General features: G+C 33.7%; 1 protein-coding gene across 10 annotated transcripts in view; it reads left to right on the top strand.

Annotated features, from left to right (window-relative positions):
* Positions 1 to 22,217, top strand: part of CNTN6 (contactin 6) — a 512,408-nt gene that overhangs the window by 178,019 nt on the left and 312,172 nt on the right. Inside the window, exon 1 of one of the 10 annotated variants that reach the window (XM_063630728.1) lies at positions 19 to 33. The exons of the other annotated variants lie outside the window; for them this stretch is intronic. The gene's annotated coding sequence lies outside the window, so the exon portion shown is untranslated. Of the gene's footprint in view, positions 1 to 18; positions 34 to 22,217 lie in introns of those variants that run through there. 10 annotated transcript variants of the gene reach the window in all.

Raw genomic sequence — 22,217 nt, 5'->3', positions numbered from 1 at the left:
CTTCCTTTCAGTGTCTTTGTATTAGCATAACAGGTAAAAGCTGAGGTTGGGGGAGAAGTCACTGCTTTACTGATGCTGTGTTTCTATGATGCTGATGTTTAAAATGCATTTATTCCTTGTGTGGGAGAAATGTATTGAATCTGTATTCCGGAAGGTTAGGATCAAACCAGGGAAAGAAAGACTACAGGTATATTTTTCAGTGTTTCACTAGTCTTTGCTGCAGTAAAACTAATGGGCAAGACGGGATGACAATGCTAATTCTGGGACTTTCAGATGGCTACACACCCTTTCTGTAACGGCAGATGGGAAAATGTGATCGCTAAATGTTTTTTGTCTTTTTTTTTTTTTTAATCGAAGGGATGAGGGGTGGGGTTTGCAGTTTTCACCGGATGATTTAAAAGAACGGTTATAAAGTTTCCTAGGGGAGGATTTGGTAAGGGGAGCAAAGCAAGACTGGAGGTCATATGGGCTCACCAAATTTTGTCTGGCATTTTTCGTTATACCCAGCTTCCAGATAATAGCCTCTGGAGTTTCCTTTGCCATTTACACCAGTTAAGTTGTCAGTATTAAGGTTCTTATAATACTTTATGGAAACTTTCAGAAGTTGATGACTTGGGAACAAAACTTTTAAGAGCTCTGAGATTAGCCACGTATAACCCATTATGTTAATGGGATACTACAACATTGGGGTTTGGGGGGAAAATTGGAATTCATAGTTTTTGCTTCTCCAAATGAAAACTACTTATGTTTAAATAATCAGCATCCTGACTATGTCCTCTGAGAAACATTCACAGAATGACTAAATAGAAGTTACACTGGGAAAAAATAGAGAGAACAGTAGAATTACACAGAATCAATTTGGAAAATGAGGTATTCATAATTTTATCTACAGTGGCAGTGTTTTCTGAAGATGTCTGTAAAAGAAGGAGCATATGCTGAATATTGAATTGCTTGTTTTGAGCAATTTTCATTTATCTGATGGGTTTATCATCTTTTTATTGTTGTTGAAGGTTTCACCAATTTATGTGCATTGTATTTTATAAGGAAAGAAATGTTTAAGCAGACCCTTTTTCCCTCCTCCTTCACACACATGTGTAAACATATGCGTGTTCACAAAACAAACAAACATACAAAAATACTAACACAATTTGTGTAAAAAAACAGAAATACAGAAGCATTTCATCTTTGAGGTTTCAGTGAGGTTTCTTTTTCTTTTTCTTTTTCTTTTTTTTAGCAATAGTCATGGCTGTGCAGTCCAAAGATTTCAAATATATAAATGTGAAAACTTTTATATGAAGCTTTATATGAGGTTATATAAATGCATAACTTATCACATCTTAGCAAAAAAGTCAATCATTTATAAATGACTTCATTGCATTACTTCCTTTGAATATTTGTAGTGAAGGACCAGAATATTTTTTTAGAATTTTTATGTAACTTTCCTTAATGAAAACAAATTCACTTGTTTACTTAGAAAAGGATCACATATTTCCTCTGAGTTTAGACCCCCCCCTGAAAAAAGTCAATTATGTTGTGAAAAGAATATGTGGTATATTAAATTGATTGCATACTTCTGGGTTTTTTTTTTTAGTAAGTAAAAATGCTCAGTAGTATGATAGTAAATTTGTACCTTTTAAATTCTTTTATGTGAGGAGAAGGAATACAAAATATTTATTTATTCACTGTTTATTTTAATAGCATATTAATTGGAATGCAGAAGTATAAGTTCTACCCATTAAAAATGACTCAAACTATACATAAAATTTCAAAAAGGAAACCCCATCACCTGTAAATAACAATCATGTAATTTGGCGACTATCATTGGAGACATACTGATGCCTAAATTCAGATAAGATGAGAGATAAATATTTTTGTAAGAATGGTTTCTTACTATACACTTTTTTAAAAATAAATAAATATTTAGATAATATAGTCAATAATAGATACTATTCTGTAAGAATGAGATCTTATCCTACACTTAAAAAAACAGAAATATTGGCCGCGCACGGTGGCTCACAGCTGTAATCCCAGCACTTGGGAGGCCGAGGCAGGCGGATCATGAGGTCAAGAGATTGAGACCATCCTGGCCAACATGGTGAAACCCCATTTCTACTAAAAATACAAAAATTAGCTAGGCGTTTTGGTGTGTGCCTGTAGTCACAGCTGCTCAGGAAGCTGAGGCAGGAGAATCGCTTGAACCTGGGAGGCGGAGCTTGCAGTGAGCAGAGATCGCGGCACTGCACTCCAGCCTGGGTGACAGAGTGAAACTCCGTCTCAACAACAACAACAACAACACAACAAAACAAAAAAACCCAGAAATATTGAGTTTAATTTTTGATTTTAGATTTTAATTAAACTGAAAAAAGAGAAGTTGAAACAACATTGAAGAAATTGTTAAATTTCAGGTATAGATTTCTTTCCAAGGGAGATATTATGTCCAGAATAATACTCTTACAGTTAAGACCGAAAATTTTGAAAATAGAAATAGTTTGAAGATTTTTTTTTTGGATGCACGTTTAAATAGTAAACAAACTTTTATAACAAGGCTTGTTATGACAGTTAAATGCATTTGCACTGTGATTTGTTGTCATCAACTCTACCCATACCACCTGAATTTAAACTACATCAGTTTTATATTATTGAGTACATACATTCTGGCTGAATTCCCATGGTCTCAGTTTAAACTCATTTCAAATTTGTAAGGAATTATTCTTTATCAACAGGCTTTTACTACCCAATTCACCATTCCTGTGTTCTTTATTTTGAATTATTTTTTGGGTTGTTAGATTTCAGTAAGTAGTACCTCTCCACCAAAGAAATAGTCATAGGTGGTATATTTTCTGTGAGTTTGCGTACTTGAACATGTATTTCTTTTGCCTTAGACATGCAAGATACGTTATCTTTCTTGAATCAAGCTTAATTTTTTCTTTTGGAAATGTGTAAATGTTTAAACATTTTTGGAGACCCTTGCTGTACTGAAAGTTGTTTTGCAACATTTTTAGGTATGTCTGCAATTTCCGTCATTGAATGTGACTTGCTTTTTTTCTGATAAATGCCTACATGACTTTTTGGGGTGTGTGTGTGTGTGTGTGTATGTGTATGCGTGTTTGTTTTTACAGAATATTCCTGGATTTGTTACATTTTCATTAACTTTTTTTGAGGTTTGCCCCATTAATTTAAGATTCTTTTATTTCAGGATTTGTTGTACTATTTCCTTTTTGTCCCCTAACCGGGCTTGGCCAAATTGTGGTTATCTTGCTTCTTTCTTTTCTTCAGGGTCACCAATTTTGTACATGTTGTATCTCATTTGTCTACTTTCCACCTCTTTCATATCCAAATTTCTTTTCAATTTTAATTGACAAGTTGGTTATCTTCTTTACTTGAGAACCACTTGTTCTCTTCTTTGCCATTTGAATTAATAGTATAGCTTACAATAAACCTATTAAGGCACAAACTTCTGTGTTGTGATCTTGTAAATACATGTTTCCTTCTCTTAACACTCTAGCAATTTCCTCAGCTGGCAGGTCTTTTTTTTTTCTGGTTTCTTTTTTTTATTATTATTATTATACTTTAGGTTTTAGGGTACATGTGCACAATGTGCAGGTTTGTTACATATGTATCCATGTGCCATGTTGAGCTGGCAGGTCTTTGGGCAATCTGTATCCTCCGGAAAGTAAGAGAAAAGGAAAGTACTTACAGGTTTTATCTGATGTCCCCCAAAGGTCCATGATTTTTAGCATTTGGCTACAATGGAAATGGGCTTCAAGCTGTGTTTTGGGGTTGTGTCCACTAACATTTTCATTGAAGACAGAGCGTTTTTGCTTTGCTTTTTATCCCTACCACTACCACTGCTATCTTTTATATTTCTCTTTATTGTTTCTATGGGACAATAGAGGAAATTTAAAAATCTGTTTAAGGAGTTTTAAATAGCAATCTTTCAGTTTGGAAGAATTTTTTGAATGAAAATTTTATTAGAATGTTGTTATTGTCAGTATTCATATTGAAAAGAGCTGTCCTAGTTAAAACTGAGTTCATCTGCATGATGTGTTGTAGTATTAAACATTTGTTATGGTAAAGGCATAACACAGGACATAGTAGAGGAAAAGACAGAGCCATTGGGCATGCCTTCCGATAATGTCCCCTATTAGTTTATATTGATGAAGTCTGTGGCCTACTTAACTATTTTGCAGTGAGTCCTAAGGTAATTTACCGAAACTTTACATCATAGTAACATGAATCAAAATCTGTAGACTCAAATCCTTTTTGAAAGTATACTGAGTATAAAACTTATATGTATTAGGTTTACAATTAAATGAATAAATGAATGAATAAATAATTGAATTTCCCTAGATCTCAAATCCTTAAAAGAGGCAATAAAAGAACATGATGTGTCCCATGAAGTATTATAAAAAACTAATGATCTTATTAAAAAACAAATCGCAATTTCTCAGTGTCAATAAATTGATAATGAGAGCAAGATTCAGGAGGCAAGCTCTTGAGCTGAAGTGCCACCCATTGTAGCTTTACTTCCCTATATCTAGCACAGAATAGCTCTGTGGTCTTCGGCAAGTTTCTTAGCCTCTTTATACTTCAGTTTCCCCATTCATAGTGGAGACAATATTAGTGTTGACTTTACAGTATTATCAAGAGAATTCAGCAGGTAAATATGTAAAAAATCTTGGAAGAAAGCCTGGCAATCAAGAAGCACTCTATGTGTTAGTTGTTTAGTTATTGTTATATTATTATTGCTATTATAACATTTATATATGAGCTTTGGGATCAATTGGGTAAAAATAATATAAAACAATGGAAAGAATAAAAGTATAATTATCATCTAATCAATTGCATTGGGTATTTAGTAGACAATTAAATTTGGAGTGTAAATCATAAGTGGATATTAAAATAGAGCTCAGGAAAAATGGTGAGAAGATATAGAGATGCTGGTCTCTTGATCCAACTAGATTAAAAATAGAAATGGTATTTCTGTATACACCAAGCAATTGGACATGATCAAGAAAAAGGGTATATTTGATTTTTTTATTATAAAAGCAATGAACAGAAAAGCATGAGAACAAATAAGCCGGAATTTCTTTCTTCAAAGAAAAACATTACAAATACTTGCACATTTCTTTTCTGTTGTTTTATGTTGTTGTTGTTGTTGTTGTTCTTTTTTTATGATAATGCCTTTATAAAGTAATGTATGCACCTGGAAACAACAACAATAAAATTTGAAATTATAGAGAAAACAATAAAATAAAAAATAAAGACCTTTCCATGATTTCCTGTCTTATTTCACAGAGATATTTTCTATAGTTTATTTTATTGTAATGTTTTCCTTCTGGCCACCATTATACATTTGAATAATATATTTGACTTCTATTGCAGAATCTATAAATTCAACATCATGTCTGCTGACTCCATTTTTTAAAAGATGGGCAGTTTTTCCTATTTTCACACTTTCACAATACAGTTTTAGGTGTTACATAAGTCTGAATTCTTTTGGCAGTAATGCACATATTTTTTTTTTTGGTAAAGTGTGAAATTTTAAGTATTCAGGGAAGGATTAAATTTAATAATGATCAATTCCCAGCCCCAGCATTACCAAATGCTAAATTTTATTGGAGATTTAACATCTTCAGTGTTCATAAAATGAAAATACTAATACAATATATGATAAGGGCCTACACTGTAACTCTACCTAGTCCATTCCTCACTCTACATTACCATGAATTGTATATTTATATATAATTTTTATATATGTATGCCTATATAAAATATTGTTTTAAAATATGGAAATGGTATCATATTGAAAGCATACTTATTTAACTTGTGTAACTCATTCCATATTAGACTATTTAGACTCATTCTTATAAATAAACACAGTTCGCTGGGCGCAGTGGCTCACGCCTGTAATCCCAGCAGTTCTGGAGGCCGAGGTGGGCGGATCACGAGGTCAGGAAATCAAGACCATCCTGGCTAACACGGTGAAATCCCGTCTCTACTAAAAATACAAAAAATTAGCAGGGCTTGTTGGTGGCGGGCGCCTGTAGCCCCAGCTACTCGGGAGGCTGAGGCAGGAGAATGGCGTGAACCCGGGAGGCAGAGCTTGCAGTGAGGCAAGATTGCGCCACTGCACTCCAGCCTGGGCAACAGAGCCAGACTCCATCTCAAAATAAATAAATAAATAAATAAATAAATAAATAAATAAAATAAATAAATAAATAAATACAGTTCTAGGATATATTTCACCTTATGTATTTTATATTCTTATTATTCATTCCCTTATTGAGGAATATTTAATTTATTGAAAATATTCACTATTTCAATGTTCTATTATCACATACATTGAAAACTTATACACATTAAGTGAGATTTTCATTAAGAATATCAAGTCCGTGCTGCATGTCAACAATTTCATGTCTGTTATTTCTGTTCTCAGAATTCCTATATTTCAATAAATGTACTTAATTCATCCGCACCTACTATGATGTTGATGAAGTTGTACTTATTTCTTACTTCTTATTTCATATTCAACTAAAGTGTTTTTTAGTAAACAGTCTTTTATCAGTTTGAACAAATATTCTTTATTCATTTTTTTCAACTTTCATTAGTTAAAAATGGTATACTCCCTTTATCATATTTTAGTGAATAACTATTTTAACATAAAATGTGCTTTTACATTTTCAAATAAAGACTAAAGATAGTATATATATCTTCTTCATAAACAGGACAATGACTTGTTTAAATTTACTCTGAGATATTTCTCCCAGTGCTCATATTTGCACTATTTATTTTTAAACTGCCCCCAATATTTTTGTCAAGGTTTTTTTAGACTTATGACGTGATTTCCTGAGTTCTTTATTTACCATATTCTTGCTATTTATGTGCATCTCCTAGATTCTCTTCTTGTGCTCTGAAGACCATTTTAAGGTCATTCAAAAATTGTTTTAAACTCCCTTAAAATTTATTTGTTGAAAATCGCTTATGTTAGTCACATTCTAAAATAATACTGTATGTAGTTCGTCAGACCACTCTATGTGGATGATACTTTTCTCTCAATAATTTTTGCATATTCTGTTCCATGATCTTCTGGAATATCATTTTGCTTATGAGGGGATTGTTTACGATGTAATTATCACACCTTTGAAGAAATATTCGTCTTTTCACTCGGGTGGATTTTAAGAATTTCTTTTTGTCACTGATTTCTTCAAGTTCACTGCAATGTGTGTAGTTGTGGAGTTGTTTCAAATTTATCTCATTTAGGCCTCTGCAAGCTCCTAAATCTTTCTTCAATTCTGAAAAATTCTCAGCTATTATATATTTCAATCTTGCATCTTTTAAATCCCTTTATTTTCTCCTTCAGGAATGTTCGTTCATTATTTCTAGGCTTCTGTCTTTGATTTCTTTTCATTTCCTAGTGTTGCAGTCAGTGTAGTTTCTACTGATCTGTATTTTATACTTTTATTTTTTGAAAAAGTTTTAATTTCTATAATTTATATTGCTCTTTTAAAAATTATGCTGCTATTCTGCTTGTTCTTAATAGCTTCTCTCCCATTCTTAAGCTCTTGAAAAAATTTCAGTAAGTTTATTTTAGGTTGTGATTGTTTTACTATTTTAATTTTTAGAGTTAAATTTCTTTATTACTTTTGTCTGCTGGATTTCCCTCATGGTGGTTCATTCTTCCTGGTGCTCATAATTTTTTTTTGACAAATTCCCTTCAACAGATGTTGTTTTCTATGGGAGACCAATGTTGTTTGAGTTGTGCGTGCTTTTGCATAGCATTGCGTTGCTATTGCTTCTACAGTGGCTCTACAAATATCTCTGGTTCTGGACTATTTTATATGTGAATTTTTTGGCTTCAAATTATCTTAGCATATAGACAGAATGAATTTGGGCCCTACAACCAAGTACAGTGCATATTCTGGGTTCTGATTGCCTTTTGGGGATTCTTTTTTCTACCAGATCACCAAGTTTCTGTAAGGTCAGCTATGTAATGCAAAGGATCCCTTTTTGGGAGGTTATTCCAACTTTACAATCTCCTTGCCAGTCTGAGTTTCTCTCCATTTGGTGCCTCTGAGGGCTTAACTCTTCAACATTTAACCTCAGCTTTATGTACTTCTTAAAGAGTTTTTATACTTATATAGCATTTATATGTGTTTGTAGTGGAAAAGAAATCCCTCTTCACGTTGCATGGTGCCATGTACTTCCCTGTACTTCCATGTTGGCTGGACTTGTTCCCATCTGCTTTCCATCGTTTAGAAAGTCATCAAACTGACTTGCTCATATTTTATTTTTATCAGGTACTTTCATGGTTTCATGGAGTTATTTTGGATAGGCAAATGGAACATGTGCTAATTTTTTTTCTGGAAACATTGTCAAGTCTCAGGTATATAATCTAATAAGAAACGGTTAATGTCAATTGTGTATGTCTTTCCATTGGCTCCACAAACGTTACTGTAACAAATTAAAGTGCTTGGTTTAGTTCAATGAGAGAATATGTTAGGGAGCTCTAGAATTTAGTTAGAAAAGCAAGCCAGTGGATGTTATTAGCTTATATATTCTTTGGGAGTGGCAGCTCTATTAATTCCTTAAGTTCAATGGTGTGCAAATTCTTAAAATGTAGAGGCAATTATTCAAAAACTTTGTTAGCAGAGTAATTCCTAGTGACGCAGTACAAGCTGAATGCTAAATGGACCATTTTTTTAAGATGATTTCTGCTGAATAAAGGTGAGAATATTGGATAGATCCTTTTAAAATCCTTTTTTAAAAGTCTTCTTTTAAGGCGAGAAGGAGAGACTCAAATAAGATATTTGGTGAAGTTTCTAGTAATTTATCACTCGTGTGTAAGAGGCCAACATGAATGAGCTCTCAAAAGAATGTAGACATCGTATTTTCAATGCCTTTTCTGCATGTTGTTTCAAAGTTTAATTTATTTGGTTTCCTACATTTGTATGTCTAATGTGGTTGTGTAAGGAGCTCTGTATGGAGACCACTGAGCTATCTTTCTAAATAGCAGGAGTGCCATATACTTGCTGGAATAAAGCTTTTAGTGAAAGAACATGATTTTCCTCTCTGGCATCTATCAGGGTCTCCCAATCACTAACGCGCAGTAAACGAAAAAGTCAGAAATCAGGTGTGCTGCTAATTTTCTATCAGCAGAGTTCAGAAGAAATTAAAGAATAGTCCTGCCAGGCACGGTGGCTCACGCCTGTAATCCCAGCACTTTAGGAGGCTGAGGCGGGTGGATCACGAGATCAGGAGATCAAGACCATCCTGGCTTAACACTGTGAAACCTGTCTCTACTAAAAATACAGAAAACTAGCCGGGTGTGGTGGTGGGCGCCTGTAGTCCCAGCTACTCAGGAGGCTGAGGCAGAAGAATGGTGTGAACCCAGGAGGCGGAGCTTGCAGTGAGCCGCGATCGCGCCACTGCACTCCAGCCTGGGCAACAGAGCGAGACTTCGTGTCTCAATAAAAAAAAAAAAAAAAAAAAAAAAAAGAAAATCCTCAAAGTTGTGTGGAGATGAAAAAGTTTCTGTTATTCTAGACTTGATAGAACACACTTGTTTAAAGTGGAACATGAAGGTGTTTTCTAGGCATTTAATGTCGTTAGTCAATTCCTAAACATGCTCAGTTGTGGATCTGTGTTGCTGACAGGTAGAATTTTGACAGCCCTATTTATAAATTTACCACAAAAGTATATGCCAAAAATAGTTCTATTAGAATTAGCTGGTGGTTATAAAATATAGTTTTTTCAGAGGTGCCGACTTTACTTTTTTTTGTCACTTTGTGCAGACTGTGCCTATGCGGTTTGTGGACAAGAGAAGGAAGCTTTCTATCTGCTTTCTTTAGGGGACTTAGGTGGCAAAAGCATTGTTTTTACTGACTTCATTCTTATTCTGCCTTTTGTCATGCAGATGTACAGAGTGATTATGCAATAAACAGAAACAATTTTCTCATAGAAAAAGAGAGACTGGAGTTTAAAGAAAAATAATCTGTTCATTATGCATAGTTCAACATAGGAAGCCAAATAGTGGTTTTTAAGAAATTACACACACAAGACACAATGCCTGAGCCAATTGCTTTTACCATTAGGGGGCTCCTTTTACTTATGAGGCAAAAGTCATTTTTCCAAAGAAACATGGAACAAAAATTCATTTTCTTCCAGTGAAGTTTCAAGATTCACATATATCTTTAGATATCCAAAAATAATGTTAGTCTTTGAGTATTAGCCCCTGGATATTATTTTGTTTTATGATTTTTTTCTACATGAAACTGTCTTCAATTCGTACAAAAATTCTAGTTAATTCTGATTAATAATTTAACATACTAAATTACCATATTAATATTTTTATTCAACAATATATACTAGTAACAATTCCACAAATATTGGCTGAATACTTACTGTGTAATAGATGCTATTTTGGGCACTAGTGATGCAACTATGAACAAGACAGAGAAGAGTTCTGCTCCTGTAAAATTCACATTCTGATATGTATTCTTGAATTCAATTAACTATACATCCCTACCAAGTGGAAGGGGGGGCTAACATTGTTAATTTTAGGTCTTACCTGACAAATGAGCATTAGAAGCCATTAAATTATTTAATTCCAAGATGATTATTTTAGTAAACTTGCATAGTGAGATGCACCAAAAAGACTAAATAAAAAGAAACATATATTTACTAAGAATAATAATCATTCCTCTATTTTTATAGAGAGTGATATATTCTGGGTTTTTTCAGAGTATTAACAAAAATAGGATCTCATATTATATACATGTTTATGGAATTTCCTAATTTCCAACTCTTTACCTGAAAGTTATTCATTTTCATCAAGTGGATAGTACTAGTGGATTTACTAAGAAGGTAAAATTTGTTCAAAATTTGCAAACTACACTACATTATTTAATAACCTTGGTAAATTAGTATGTATATAACAAGTGAAGGAAAATTAATAGCCAACAGAATATTGCTTAATACATTTTTCCAATTATAAAATCATATGTTTATTATACAAAATTTGGAGAAGACAAAATATGCATAGATTGTTATTCTGTTACTCTGCATATGGCATCCATTCAGTAATCTTGTATATGTGTGTACGTGTGTGTGTGTGTGCATTTAAAATACAAAATTGAAATGAATGCATATGTTCTGCTTTATAGCTTGCTTTTATTAATTAACATCTTATAAACATTCTCAAGTATCATTAAATATTCTCCTAATGCTGAAGGATTTTTCACCAGATGGGTGTTCCCTGTTTACTCAAACCAATAACCTATTGTTAGATATTTATCTTTTACACAATTTATTGAACAATGCTATGTTACATACCCTTGTATGTGAATCTTTTAATATGTGTCTGATTATTTCTTAAAAACAAATTCCTAGTAGTACAATTTCCATGTCAAATTGTGGGTTTTTAAAAATGTGAGTGTGTATATTACTAAATTGTGCTTTAGGAAGACAGCTCCCTCTGTACTTTCAGGCATGTGAATGTTCTTTGTGGCCATCGTTGTTAATACTAAATATTATTAATTATAAATACTCTCCGATTGGATTACAAGACAAATACACAGATAATAGTATTTCAGTATTGCTCTATCTTACATTTTTTGGAAAATATATGCCTGAATGAATACTTCATGAGTGTTTGAACCATTTGTATCTGCTCATTTTGCTGAAGACAGCCTCTGTCCTTTGTTTATTCTTTTGATATTTTACATTTTTTCTTATGCTCAGAAAGTTCATCATATATCAATGAGATAACTTGTAATTTTCACTTTTCTTCAAGTTTATAAGACGTTTAACTTATTACATTTTAAGTGTGAAACCTTGAAAAATGTGAAAAATGTTTTATAAATTATTTGAACCTCGGTTTTCAAATGTACACAGTGCTGCCGGCAATACCTGACCTGGCTTTCACAAACTCAGAACGGTCAGATGAAAACTGAAATAGTTAATGTTTCTAAATGTATTTTTATAGCTATAAGTGATATACAGTTATTGTTCTGGTCTTATTAAAGATAAATCAGTGTTTGTCCCAAATTGCACGTCCGGTCATGAGCAAGTCTACAACTTAAAGTTTTCTAAATATAGGTCCAATGTTATCAACTTTTTAGCTACGGCACCTAGCAGTGTCTGGCCTGTGGTGTGTGATCATTAAATGCCTTCTTAATGAATGTAGATTCTAAGTATACTAGAGAAACATAAATTCAAATACATCTGTGCTCATTCCAAGTATGCTATTAGAGTGTCATCTAAATCTAATGGTGAACAAAATAGCACATATTAAAATGATAATTAATGTTAAACTTCAATTTATGTCTCTGCCCTTGGCAACCATGGTAATCCACTCCATGATGAAGCAGTCAGGAAATTTAAGTAGTTATTTATTTCATCACTACAAATTGGATTTGAGACCTTTGTTTTGGAGGTAATCTATATTGTGAGCTTTTCAGTAATTTGGTATGTTAGGAAAATTCAGGACTGCACATGGGGAACAGGGAATAGGTTTGAGGGTAAAAGGAAATTGTAATCATCCCTGAGTAAGAAATAATTTATACATTACAGATAGGTAAAGTATACACAAGGTGTGTGATATTTTCTTCTTCAAAAACCCTCCCAAAATGTGAGATGTATAACTTGCTTTTCCAGATAGTCAGAACAAGAAAGAACTTATTTTTGTTTTAACTTGCATTTACGTTACCATAACACATTATGTTAATATTTGATGTTATTTGACTTTGGCAGAACATAATGAAATAAGGTGTTTGACTTTGCCAAAGGGAGTTTTAGGAACAAATTTGTGTTTGATTTAGATCTGAGGCCAGGTGTTCGAGACCAGCCTAGGCAACAGAGTGAGACCCCTGTCTGTAATACACACACACACACACACACACACACACACTCCCACACACACATACAATCTGTCTCTCTCTCAAACTTTGGCATATTTAGTAATAAATATTAAAGCCATGAAACAAACATATTTTACTTATAGCTTAGAATAACCACATTTATTAAACAAGTTAACACACATTTACAATAACAAACCACCCCCCAAATCTTAGGAGTCTGAAACAAAGATTTCTTTGTGTACATCTGTGAGGCAACTGTCCATTATGAGAATGTCGGTGTTATAATACCATATGAATACATGCTTCCCCAATTTCAGTAAAGAGGTAGCTCTAGAGACTTTCAGTGGCAATTAAACACTTTCACCCAGAAGTGATAAATCTCACTTGAATTCACATTTCATTGGCTGAAGCAAAGCACTCAAGAGAGTGAGTGAAGAAGTGAAATTCCTTATGTGCCTAGAAAGAGGGGAATAAGAAATACTGGTGAATAAAAACAGCATCTATTACTGACTTTGCTAATAAGAAGTTGTTTACCTAGTCCTTATCCTCACTAACAAATCAAATTCAGTTGTGTGAAGCAATCTTAATACCACAGGTAGCATTTTAGTTTAGTTTAGTTTAGTTTTGTTCTGTTTTATTGAGAGATACTTTTTCAACTCTTTTTACATATTGAGCAGTAAATCAACTTTTTTTCTGCTAAAAAATTTCTCAATGGCCACCTCATCCATTACGTTTTCCTCAATGAATGATTGATGAATTCAGTAACTATCTGGATCTATCCACCACATTTAAAACTCTGGAGTATCATGGCTTAGAGATACACACTGTCCTCATGAATCTTAAGGCATTTTGAGGAAACATACTTGAATTAAATTGCTACATAAAATATCATCTAAGTGCCCACAAAGAACAGGTACTTCAGAGGACAAAATGACCAAGTGAGGAAAGTCAGTGAAGGCTTCCATAGGGAAGTCATGAGTAGGCACCGGCTAGTTCCATTTAAGGAGAAAATGTTTACATGGAAAGAAGAGTAGCTGAGGGGAGGGGACATGGCAGGAGCGAGGGACTGAGAAAGCCAAGATGAAGTCCTGGAGGATCAGAGATCCAGGTGACAGAAGAGTCTAAAGAAGTACGAGAAGCTGACCAAGAGGTTTCTGCAGCCCATGCTAAGCCTTTTAATTTTGTTCTTAACAAAATAGAGGAGCTACTGGTGATTTTTGAGAATGAAGTAATACAGTCAGACCTAGGCATTGAAATAATCATCCTGTCTAGTATGTGGCAAATATCATTTTTTCTTATCCAGGTACGTGGCATCAGGCAGACAGGGAACCCAGGAAGGAAATGAATAGGCAAGGAAAAAATATGCGTCTATCTGGGCTTTCTTCTGCTTTGACAAGACAAAACTTACTCTGAATTTCACAAACTGAGTTTTTGTGCTTTTTTTTCACATAAGCCGTTTTTCATAATACTCAATTGAAACAAATGGAAACAAGTAAAACAATGTTTTGTTAATTTTTGAAGTACAAATGCAAAGTAAAAAGATTGGAAAATAGGCCCGGGCGCGGTGGCTCACGCCTGTAATGCCAGCACTTTGGGAGGCCGAGGCGGGCAGATCACGCAGTCAGGAGATCTAGACCATCCTGGCTAACATGGTGAAACCCCATCTCTACTAAATGTACAAAAAATTAGCTGGGCGTGATGGCAGGCGCCTGTAGTCCCAGCTACTTGGGAGGCTGAGGCAGGAGAATGGCATGAACCCGGGAGACGGAGCTTGCAGTGAGCCGAGATCGTTCCACTGCACTCCAGCCTGGGCGACAGAGCGAGACTCCATCTCAAAAAAAAAAAAAAGATTGAAAAATATATAAAATAATAACAGAAAAATGAAATCATATATAATACATGCTCCAAAAAATTACTCCTGAGTATTTTCCTAAATTTTATGTTTTAAGGAAAACAAAAGTTTTAATGTTTTTATTCTGAGAAAGTGTTATAAAAATAGTCTTATATACTCAGAATGAAATATATAATATATATAAATATACAGAATGAAATGCATGTATATTTCATTCTGAGACTTTCTAAAAATATAATATGAAAATATAAAAATTTATATATATAATAATATAAAATATAATGTAATATTCTCACTGTGGTAGATAATCTCCAAACATGGCCACCAACAATTCTTCCCTTCCTTGTATATACAGGCCACTCCTCCCTTTAAAAAGTAGTATCTATTTCCTTCTCTCTAACTGGGACCTGGCATCATGATTTTTTTTGAACAATAGAATTGGTGGAAGTCAAGCTGTGCCAATTCTTAGCCCTTCAAAAACCAAGCAGCTTCTGCTTTCATGTTCTTGGAGCCCAAACCCTATGCAGGAAGGAAGTCAGGGTATGTACTGAAAAGAGAGGCTTATGGAATACTTAGAAGATGAAACACCACATGAAGAGAGAGACCACAAGGACTCTCCAGCGAAGAGTCTTCACCCAGGCATGCAAGGGAGGCTTCCTGGGATCCTTTGGTCCAGTTGTGAAATGATGACACTACCTGGATACAAAGAACAGGCCAGCGAACCCACAGAAATTTGAGAAATAATGAATCGTTGTTGTTTTAACCACTAGGTTGTGAAGTGGTTTGTTATGTAGCCTTCAATAAATAGCCACTTTTTCAGTTCTCACAAGGAAAATAAAATGCTATGCAGTGTCTTTGAGTTTTCCGTTTTGCTCCTTGCATACCCTTAATTTATTCATACTATTAAAAATATACCCAGACATGTCTCTGAAAGTCGTGTGTTGGTTAATTTTGAATTTAAAAGTCTTTAAAATTATAAACTCTGCAATCAGACCAGGCAAATGAAAAAAATATAGATGGGAAATTCTTGCTAAATTCGTTTTCACTTTGATGTGTATGATATGTGCAGAATTAGTTGGAATTAGTTGAATTTTGAACAAAGACCAATATATAAGAAATACTTGCTGATTTTGGCCTTCAAGGATAAAAATACGAAGAGCAAGGCGGGTTCACAGATATCCATGTGCTTAGAGTCAAGAACATAGCTGACTTTCTTTTATTCTTAAGAACCTTTATAAATTTCTTAAGTGATTTGTAGTACACTGTGGACTTGAGTGTTACTTTTATATCAGGTTATAAGTAATGTTGGCTAGATGTCTATCCAATGAACTTTCCCTTTCGCTTCACATATTCTCTGGACTCATGGTTAGCCAGAACAATTTAGAGGCCAAAAACGTAACCAAAATTGTCACATGGATTTTTACTGCATAGTGGGATTATTTTGTTTTGCTGACATATATCATTTTGGTCAATAATAATAATAATAATAAACAACGTTGAGTTACTCGAATATTAGTTGAGGGTCTTCAGAGAAATAGGATGAATAGTGCCACATTATCTATCTATCTATCTATCTCTAAATATATGAATTTTCCCTTTCTCCATTTTCTGTTTTATTAAGGGTCTCAATGGATTACATGATACCTACATTGGAAATGGCAATCTACTTTACTGAGTCCCCTGACTCAAATACTAATTTTATCTGGAAACACCCTCACAGACACGTCCAAAATATTATTTAATATGGGCACCTCATAGCCTAGTCAAGTTGGCACATAAATGTAATTATCACAATGATACTAGTAAGAGAAATTCAGTTGACCTTGCTGATAAATAGGTATTTTTCACACAAAAGCCAGAAAATGATCATAAAATATGTCATATGGTTTAAAATTATGATTGTTGAGTACCCATTTCAAAATGTTATTGTTCATTTGGAGAATAAATTTTAAATCGGTTCAATTCTATAGATAATTATGACATGACTGAATATTTATTCATGGCAAATCCAAGAGCATTCATTTGCAACTGCCATTCAAAGATGCCACTTTTTATTGCATATATTGTGAGAGGGTAAAACAAATAACCTTTCCTCCTTAAAATTAGATTGCTCATTAAATGTGTCATTAATCATATTTTAGACTCCAAAAGATCAAAATAAAATGGCTCTGAATTTTAAATTTTCCAGGGTGACAAAAGCTGAACAGTTTATTAATGTTTGACCACGCTCCAGGTGTGGTAGCTAATTTCTGAAGATGATGTTCCTCTCTGTTCAATTGCCTTTCAGCTCTCATGGTAGGTGCTAATATGTATAATTAGCATGATTTCAGAGTTGTGACCTGAACGACAGACCAATATCTGTAAGGGTTGTGGTCCAGCCAGGTTAGAATAATCCTAAATTGATACGCAATTAATTGAGCTGGCGAAGAGGTTACTGAAAGAATTTAGGTCTAAATTGGGGTTTCAAAATAAATCACCCGAAATTATTTAAGAGTATAACTCGGACCCCCCAAAAGTTACCTCCATCTGAAAGGTTTAGATTTGGAATCTCTGGTTGTTATGATAAATATAATTATAATTAAGGCTCTGGGTGTTAATATCAGTGTTATGCAGAAAATTACCCTAGACATAGATAGCTCCCAGCATCTACATCCTGTTTTCAATTTTATTTCTAATAAAAAAATTTAACCCATTTGAGGTGACAAAATTCCCTAGAGAATGTTTTTTAACCTTGGGTAGTAAAGAATAAAATATAGAGACAATGACATATATCAAACTCATGGTATTACAGGTTGTGTATCCCTTATCCAAAATGCTTGAGACCAAAAATGTTTTAGAGTTTGAAATTTTCTGAATTTTGGAATATTTGCATATATATAATTAGATATCTTGGGGATTGGGACCCAAGGGTAAAAATAAAATTCATTTGTATTTTATATAAGCCTTATACATATAACCTGAATGCATTTCTATATGGTATTTTTAATAATTTTGAGCAGGAAACAAAGTTTTGACTACATTTTGACTGTGATATGTCACATGAGGTCAGGTGTGGAATTTTTCAGTTTGGAGTCCTGTTGGTGCTCAAAAAATTGTAGATCTTGAAGCGTTTCGGATTTTGGATATTGAGCTCTTGAGTGCTCAAACCGTAATATCATTAGCTATTTAGAATTAAGTTTGTATTAATTAGAATCCTTTCTACATGTTTGGTGTAAAAAGTGCTTGTTATATTTAAGACTCTAAGGAGTCTTTGCCAGATTTGATTTGTGTTTGCACTTTTAATTTTGTAAATAAATAACTGATTTTAGACTTACTCGTTTAAGTTGAAAAGTACTGTGTATAAAAATTAACTAACTTTTTAGAAAAATTTTGAAATATTTAAAAGAAGTTAAGATTTACTATTTTGTAAGGGTAAATACAAGAATTAGATGCTTAGGTTTTTCTTGTTAAGGACCTACTGTTGATTTGTCAGACTGTTCAGACACTTTAAGAGAACATAATAATTCAATTTTAGAATTACCATTTAAAATATTTAAAGCAATTGTAGTAAAGTAAGTCAAAAGTCCTGATTGTTTATGTGTGTTTGGTCTGTTCAACATGAAATAATTGAATTTTAATTGTGGCAAAAGAGAAGAAAGTTTTTCTTGTTTCAATAAGATTATAAAAAGAATAACAGACACATAAACGAAGCTAAAAATTTTAAGGGGGAAACAGCGTTTGCATTTGGAATTATAATAAATTTGATATTATGATCCCCAATGAGCATTGAGGTTCTAAAGGGATTCAAGGGACTTGCCTGAGACTACAGAGCAGGAATTCACATACAGATTTTCATATACGAATCCAGTGGCTGTGGTTTCCACATTCATTCTCAAAAAATCAAGATACCTTTTTGGAGATGCATGCAAAATTGTAGAGGAAAAGAAAGTAATATTCAGAATATAGTTTCTAATCTTTTATTGTTAATTTTCTTGTTTACAATTTACCAAGGCAAAAAAGAAACACTTTTAAAATGTCAAAATAATATAAATAAGATATTATCTACCATTGTTTTTCTATTCCCAGTTTAATAAACAAGTTTATCTGTGTGGCAATAATTTTTAACTCTAAACAGAGCCAGTAGCTCTTCTATTACTTTGGACTTTTTAAAAGATATAGTTATTTTGAGTTTGCATTCACACATATTCTAATTTAGAATACACAAAAATTTACTTTATTTATTTCCTCTTACCATATTTGCAAAGATTTAGTTATATCTGCAAAAATGATATATTTTTTATTCTTCTATTTTTACCCAAGTTGTTGATGGTCTTCTGAGATCTATCTGAAAAGACAAGAAAGAGACACATACTTCTATTTATATACACACTCATACTTTGTGTGTGTATACAACCTTATTAGCTTCTTGACAAACCAAAAAGAGATTTAATTTTTAAATGCTTCTATCCATAATCTATCCTTTTATTATAATTTTTAAGTCTTTAATTATTTTTACATATCTCTTCTATATACAGGTCTTTACAGCTGGGTCCCCACTGCTGAGTCAATTTTGAACTACCTATCGATCTTGTCTTAAAATTGTTGTCTAGTTAGTGGAGTATTTATTTATCAGCTTTTCCATTATGCTTGAATATTCTAAATGGCCACATATATATCTGACCAATGTCCTTCTTTAGGAACAGTGCTTTATGTTTTTCACATCTGATATTTGTATCAGGTGCATTCAGAAGGCAGTGAACCAAGTCCTATAAAAACAGATAGAAGAATCACTTTTAAGTATTAATGTCAGAAAAAGAGAATTGCTTTTTGATTTAGGATATGTAAATAGTCACTCTTATTAAAAGATTGACTTTAAAACATATCCAACTCTGCTAAACAATGGAAGAATCTATTCTTTTTTTGATTGAAGAAACCACAAAAAACAGGTATACCTCATGGGGAAAGTAGGTACTTTCTATATTATTGTCAAAAGACAAAAATTGCCTCTTGATTTAGGATTCCATAAACTTTTATAGAGGTGTGCGTGGCTGGAAGACATCAATACCATGCATTGTTCCTTGGATGGTGGGCTAGGCACATATTCTAACCTTTGAACATTTCTAAAATAGTATCTTTCAAAGCTGGCAAATTTGGGGAAAAAGAAATTCCTTATATAGATGAAGCTTGAAGGAAGGTGATGCATGTTGCAATGGGTTTGCTAAGATTTTCACTTAATATTCAGCAGCCCTGAGAAGTTTTCTTATCTTCTACTCTGAGTCAGTACTTTGAAAAAAAAATATGAGGAGCAGGTTTGACAATGTTGTCAGGATTGTGATTGAGATGAAGCTAGAACGATGTGCAGTTGAAGTCCTCCCAGGTCCTGATTCAAATCTACATCGGATTTCATGACCTCTGCTGCATTCCTCTGTCATGAGAAGAGCAGGGACTCTTAGTCCAATGACAGAATCAACCTTACCTTTTGGTTAATTAGAAGGGGCAGTAGTAAAGAACTCGAATTTTCGAGCCAGGCACACCTGGATTTGAATACTGGTCAGATGAACCACTTACCACTTACTATATGATTGGCCAGAGACATAAACTTTGATTTCACTGGCCTCATTTTTCGTATGTGTAAAATTGAGAAATAACAGTTGTCCCACCTCATATGATTGTATGGAGGATTAAGTGAGATTAATGAATCTAAAAGTCTTAGCACAACGTCTGACATACAGCAACTAGTAGTGAATTTCAGCTAGTGTAGCATTATTGAAATTATTATGAATAAGGCACTATTGTAGATGTTATACGGAAAGTGGTAGTCACCTGGGGCCATATAGTGACCACCAATGCTATTTAGCTCGTTTCTATTGTATATGCATTATATACAGTTCAAATTAGTAATAATCACAACAAGAACAACCACCAATTGATACAGTTTCAGGTGCTTTATTTAGTACTTTAGGCTAACATATTTAATTCTCATAAAGACCTCAAAGGATATGTGGTATCATTCACCATTTTACAGAAAAGAAAAATGAGATTCAGAGATGTAAAGTAAATTTCTCAAATAGAAAAAAACAGCTGTTAGATTGTAGAGTCAGAATTCAAAACCAGGCAGGCTTTTGCCAAAATTAATGCATTTTACTACCACATTCTTAATTCCCAAACAGAGCACCAAGCACCCTAGGATGCAACAGTGAACTCAGGGAAAGATCATAGGATGTAATTAAATATTCTGGTGAAACAGTGATGCTCAACATCTGTCAACTACTGAGTGTTACTTTCATTTCAACACATATCTTATTATATTTCTTTCAATATCATATATTTATTAAAGCTGGGTTTCCAGTGGATATTGTGTTAAAAAGCAAATACTGTGTGAAATCAATGTAGAACAGGAAATGAGGCTGGGCAGTCTTATCCTAAGTTTTGAAAAGTTGTGCTGTGCTCAACGGAAGTATGCTTGTTATAAGTAGAAGTGGGTACTTAAGAATAAAATAAGAATGCTATTTTTTCCTCCAATATATACATATTATATTTTTAAAGCATCCTGTAAGTCATTTGAATATAATTTCTTTGAACCAAAATATTTAAAAATGAAACGATTATATAGTTATGTTGCCCTAGGGTTGCCATAAAAACGATTGATCCACTAAGGAGATCATGATACGAATAAGCTGGGGAACCTCTGAACTACATTATTCAGCTTATCAGGGAAATACGTAAAATTTAAGGATCAGTTCATCAAACCTCATTAACCACCTGTTACTTCTCAAGTACATAGAGATTCCTTTCTAAAAGAGCTCACAGCATAATAAGAAAGACACTGTATTAGTCAGGGTCCTCCAGAGAGACAGAATCAGTAAGGTATGTGTATAGATATTATGACAGAAGTTTATTAGAAAAATTGAGACTCTCGATTATGGAGACTGAAAAGTCCCAGGACAGGCCTTTTGCAAGATGGAGCCCTTGGGATGCTGGTAGCCTGGCTCAGTCTAAGTTCCAATGCCCCCAAACCAGGGAAGCCCATGGTTTAACTCTCAGTGCAAAGCCAAAAACCTGAGAACCTGGAGTGCTTCTGGTGTAACTCCAAAAGCTGGAGTTTCAGTGTCAGAGGCAGGAGACTAGTGTAGCCCAGCTCTGGAGGCAGAGACCAATTCGCCTTTTCTGTTTTTGTTCCATCCAGTCCCCCAGCTGATAGGATTGTGCCCTCCCACTTTGAGGACAGATTTTCCCCTTAGTTCACTCAGACTCACGTGCTAATTTCTTCTGGAAATGTCCTTGCAGACGCACCTAAAAAATAATGCTTCCCTAGTTCTCTAGGTATTATTTAATCCGATCAGATTGATCCCTAAAATTAACCATCACAGACATAAAGTCCATACTGAAATACAGTGTGTGAACCAAATTTCCAAGGGGCCAGACTCCCAGGCAGATCACATAAATATTCAAAAGGCCATAGCATTAAGAAATGAGAAGAAGTTGTATTGGGTAGAAAAGCAAACATAAGAAATTTTCCAGAAGAA

Source organism: Symphalangus syndactylus, chromosome 21 (assembly GCF_028878055.3).
Source record: "Symphalangus syndactylus isolate Jambi chromosome 21, NHGRI_mSymSyn1-v2.1_pri, whole genome shotgun sequence".
In the NCBI taxonomy this organism is placed as follows: Eukaryota; Metazoa; Chordata; class Mammalia; order Primates; family Hylobatidae; genus Symphalangus; species Symphalangus syndactylus.
The sequence above is the reverse complement of the archived record's forward strand: the minus strand, read 5'-3'. Positions and strand labels throughout refer to the sequence as shown.